A 5,534-nucleotide genomic window follows, 5' to 3' on the forward strand; every position below is an offset into this window, starting at 1 on the left:
ACGGCCGCGGGCGCCGCCCTCTCACGCCTCACCTTGGCGGGCGGGGGCTGCCGGGCCGCGGCCGTTGGGCGGTGGTTGGGCAGCGCCCCCTGGCGGGGCTGCCGCCAGCAGCGGCGGCTGAGGGGGGGGCCGCCGCCGCCTCCTGCGAAACGCGGCAGTGAGCGGCACCTCCCCTCGGAGTGGGAGACTTAACTGCTAATAAAGCTGAGAAACGCTAATAAAGACGTGTGTCCGAGTTCTGGGATGTGTGTCCGAGTCCTGGGTTCTCTCGGCCGGCCGGGCACGCCTGCTCACGCGTGGTCAGCGCTCACGCGTGCCCTGAGGGAAGTGTAGGGAGAAGGGCGAAGCCTGAGGGGAAAATGGCAGAGGTGGACACGAAGGGCATGGCCCCGGGGGAATGGAGCCTCAGACCGTTGGTGGGGACACCGGTGGGCTGGAGGGAGGTGCAGACAAGAGGGGCAGCGGTAGCTCCAAGTGTTTGTTCTCAGAAAGAGCGGTCAGGCGTTGGGTTGCCCAAGGAGGTGGTGGAGTCACCGTCCCTGGGGGTGTTCAAGGAAAGGCTGGACGTGGTGCGTAGGGACATGGTTTAGTGGGTTACATAGGTGGTAGGGGGGTGGTTGGACCAGATGACTTTGGAGGGCTTTTCCAAATTTATGGTTCTGTGATTCTATGTACACCCGAGCACACCCAGAGGAACCTTGTTGCTGCCTGCGCAACAACAAGGTTTGGAGCCTCTGTGGTGTGCGAGGCTCCAAAGAAGCCTCTCCGACAGCTGCGGTGCCTCTCACTGCTCCCCTCCTGCCTGAGCTCAAAATGCCCGCCTGCGGTGGGTGGGACTGCCCCCAGCTATTTGTCCAGCTGGGTTTCAGTTGGTTTGTGGGGTTAGAGGACTGCCGTAGGAAGGTCAGGCCTGGTTTCACACAATCCCAGAATGGCTGAGGTAGGAAGGGACCTCTGAAGATAATTTGGTCCAACCCCCCTGCTCAAGCAGAGCCACCCAGAGCATGTTACACAGGATCGCATCCAAGTAGGTTTTGGATATCTCCAAAGAAGGAGACTCCACAGCCGCTCTAGGCAGGAAATTTCTACATTAGCTGATTAAAGACTTTAGGATTTTAAACTTCACAGCATAAATCCATTCTGAAGTTTTGCCCTGATTATAGTTATATAAAGTTGTATTTATAGTCCACAGTTACAAACGTATTTTGTACGCTTGTGAAGTTTTTATTTCTGGCTACTGCACAGGATATTATAAAAAATGGAGAATATAATTTAAAAAAAAAAAAAAAAAAAAAAAATAAGAAGACTATAGGATCTGTGGTGTGAGAATATGCATGCCTCTTAGCACATTGTGATCTGGCAGGGCAGACGTATTTTCCTGTCTTGTTTAACCAAGGATGGAGTTTGGTCCTGTGGCTGTTCTGATGATGAGCGCAACTGGACGAGGCTTGAGAAATGGCCATACTCAGCTCACGTCACCAGCCCTTCACGGTATGGCTTCCTTAAAGTACGTGTTTAAGAGAACTATTCTGTGTGGCAATTGTTTAGAGAGAGAAGTCTTGCTGAATTTGTCTCCATTAAGAGCACAGAATCTCTTTGCCACTGCCTGCCAATATCCAGAGCATGAAGGAGAAGAGACTAACGAAGAAATAGGCCGACATACAGGAAAGGATTCAGGCCAAACCCCAGTCATCGATCCGTGATGATTCAGATGGGAGTACAACTGCTGACAAGGCATTTCTCTGAAATTCCCTAATTCACTTAATGCCAAATCAGATTTGCAGAACTAAATAGTTTAGGAATAAATTCCAGAGGCTGTATGTAGAATAATGCAGAGTTCAAACTTACCGTACTGATGTGCTTTCCACTCAGAATGTAGTTAAGGTAGTAGCAGAGCCAGACTGTTACCACTGAACAATAAAACTCAGATTAAACAGTGGTTAAGAAATTGTTATATCTGAAGGTACATATCAGAGGCATTTACTATGGAAAAAACGTTGTTTCCTGAAAAAAGGTTCTTAACTTAAAAGTATGTTGATACTAAAGGAAGGTTTCAGATACTTAATTCTTACGATCTTTTCTACTTCTTACTTATTTTCACAGTCACATTTTCCTAAGAAAAGAGAAGAAAAGAAAAAGAAAAGAAAAGAAAAAAGAAACTGCAAAGAAAATTTATGGAAAGGAGTGCAATTATTGATACAGGAACATGAACAGACCATCCACAAAATATTTTGGGATATTTAAGGTTCTCCGAACAAATTTTGAAATAAATCATATGTTTTAGATGCCTAAATGCCTTAAAAATTCTACCAGTTGGTTCTGTATGCAACACATATGCTTATATCTTTTCCACATATGGGTATTTTATTCAGATAAATTTAAGATATATTTGTATTTAATTATGAAGGATTTTGAATATATTGTTTCTTCTTATCTGGAAGAACTTTAATTCCATGCAGTATGTAAATGTATCTACTTCTCTTCCATAGGATAGAAAATACCAATGGCATCAGAAGTTCAGTGTCTTAATGTAACAGAAAGATGGATCTGTTGCACTCTTAAACAGAATTACCCAGAGAATAGGAAGACAGTGGCAGAAAAAAAAATTACATTTTACTATCTTGAAAGCTGACCAAAATAACATTTTCTCCCACTTTACTATGCACAAGCCTTAGAAGAGACTTTGATTTGCACAGCTGTAGCAGAATATTATGGAGCTGATATATGGAATCATATTTTCTTTGTAGAAAGACTAAACATAACCTTCAGGACTCATGGTAGTTTAACCTGTGTATTAAAACAGTGCTCATCTTAGTCTTAAATACTGCAACATAAGCTTATGTCTGCTTTCCACACAGGGAGAATTGTATGTGTGTATGAACAATGCTTGATTTATTCACAGATAAGCAAACAGTCATATTTAGGCTGGCTACTCATATGTTAGCTACCGAAAAAATATATGTGGTCCTTTTTTATGTTTGGATATTTAGCTTCAGTCACCGAAATATTAGCTGTTGTATGCTCAAGTGCACTTAGATGGCATAACATTGATTTCTGTGTGTACAGGTAATATTAACTGTTTACTATTTCTATATGCTTTTTCTTTTCTGCTAGTAGCATCCAAGGAGTTCGTTCTCATGAGCTATGTTTGGCCTGGGAGCTAAGAAGCAGGAGGGAAGGTGAAAGACACCACCACTACTACTCTGTTTAAAAGAATGCCCTTTTCAATTTATTTTGGCACGCACTTGAGTGAAAGAGGGATTTCAGTTCCGCTCTGAAGACGTTGTATAAGTACATAAGATACGCTCAGTTATATCATCTAACTCTAGCTTGATCTTTATAGGACTGTTTCCTACACAATGAATGCATTCAGGCAACTTGTACGTGGTCACCCTAAATTATGATGATGATCATCATGGTACCTTTACAACAGAAACATGGAATCTACGCATCCATAACACAGCACACAGAGCTTAAGATTTTTTATTTTTATTTTTATTTTTTTTTATTTTTTTTCAGGTGCTGTATTCATCCTTTCAACTCATGTAGTCACAGAAAAGCATGTAGCTGGCATTTCTGCAGGCTGCCTACGTTCTGAAGCCATTTATTTTGCATGCCCCTTATTTCTTGATGTGATTGTTTTGCTTGTGAGGCAGCCGGAAGAGTACATGTTTATCATCTGAGTTGCTTCACTCCTGTATTTCTTAAATTCTTTCTGCCATCATGTAAAGGCTATGATGCTCCGGGTACCCGACGCCACTGAAAACCAGTTCTATGCTAGACTTGTGTACAAACTGAAATTTCTTACAAGCTACAACAACAAAAAAGTGTTACTGATTTTCACTTTTCCAATTTAAGGATAGAAAGCACAGCTCCACTATGGCAGCACTATGCATTATTATTGCCAGCTCTGTAGAATTATTTTTACATTTGTGAAAGTTTAATATAAACTGAGGCTCATGCAGCAATAATGTCTCATTTTTGCTCCTAGTATTTGATTTCATCATTTTCCAGGAGAGATGAATAACCTTGCACTAGAAAGATCTTAGAATAACCTTTCCAAATACTTTCACAGGTTCATATTTTGCAGAAATTTCCATTTGAATATGAGTTTTATATAAGTTATAATAACATTCATTTACCAGTTGGAAAACACATCATACTGGTCCCTCAACATACTGGGTGCTCCTCAGCTCACTTTCACTGCTCCTCTGCAGTGCCAAGTCAGTCCCAAAAACTAATTCATCTTTCACAAATAAGGTAGATTTCATATTTTACAAAATCCAGGATGCAACATTACTTATTTTATATTTATGTCCAGGGCATAAAGATTTGCTGCATAAACCCAGTCACTACAGCTAATTCCCTTTATTTGCTAGGTTAAAGGTTGGGCCAGATGATCCTAGAGGTCTTTTCCAACCTAAAGGGTTCTGATTCTATAAACTCTTTCAGTTTGTACATTAGGAGAGCTAAATATATATATTTGAAGCACAGTTATGATGTTCAAAAGCCATGTTGTGTGCTTTGTGTACCGTGGTACTAGGGGTTAAATTCTAAGGTCCCAGTTCTATAAATCAATGCTTGAATCACTAAAGTGTTAACTTACAGGCCCAAAGCAGGGAACTTCATATTCGATTGCCAGTTATGCCAAAGCTGTTAGTAAACATATGGAGTATGTTTATCTCCATTTGTTTATCTCCATAAACAAATGGAGAGTATAATCTTATAAAGTAATCTGTATAACTAATTCCAGTAATTCTTAAAAATTCACCGTGTGGATTTAATACTGAGAAATACCTAGGAGACACCGAAGTCAGATCACAGCTTGTAATGAAGATCCTTGTAATGAATGCTGCCCCGCCTCAGCCGCATTCCTGAAAAGCTGTTACCTAAATATGAAGGCTCCATGAGGGATATAGCTACCTATACTGCTTTGTCTACAGGCTGAAGTATATTAAGTGCTGCAAACAGAAAAAATATGAGCATGAGCAATTTATTTTTGCATGCTATTTTGATTCTGGAAAAGCAGCGTTAGGAAATCTCACATAACAATAGTTCTTCAACTACTGTCTGTTGAAACTGACTGAATAGATCTTTCAGCATCACACTACAGAATATTTACACCATTTTCCATTACAACTGATTGATTTTGTAACTGGGAAAGAAAATAACCCAAGCAGTCTTTTATTTTCACACTGAAAATTTTTAAAGTTAAAGGTTATGTCCCTGCAGCATATTACTTTTCACAGAAGAAAACGTGAGTCGCCTTAGTATTACTCTTGTTTATTACTGACACAGAAAACTTACACACTCAGCTCCACATTTGTCTTATATCATACATTCGGGCAGCAATTCAGGAAGAACATCGTTAGGTGTGGGTTTTGTGTTCCCTGGTGCTTTCTGTTCTATTCGGCCTAAAGAGTTAGGGAGGCTCTGGGGAGGAACTTCATTTACAGTAGACTTACGGCGGTACAGATCTGCTTTGCGCCAAAGCCTAATATAAGTAAGAATCGGGGCTTCTGTTTCAGACAGAA

The sequence above is a fragment of the Oxyura jamaicensis genome, chromosome 2, assembly GCF_011077185.1.
Source record: "Oxyura jamaicensis isolate SHBP4307 breed ruddy duck chromosome 2, BPBGC_Ojam_1.0, whole genome shotgun sequence".
In the NCBI taxonomy this organism is placed as follows: Eukaryota; Metazoa; Chordata; class Aves; order Anseriformes; family Anatidae; genus Oxyura; species Oxyura jamaicensis.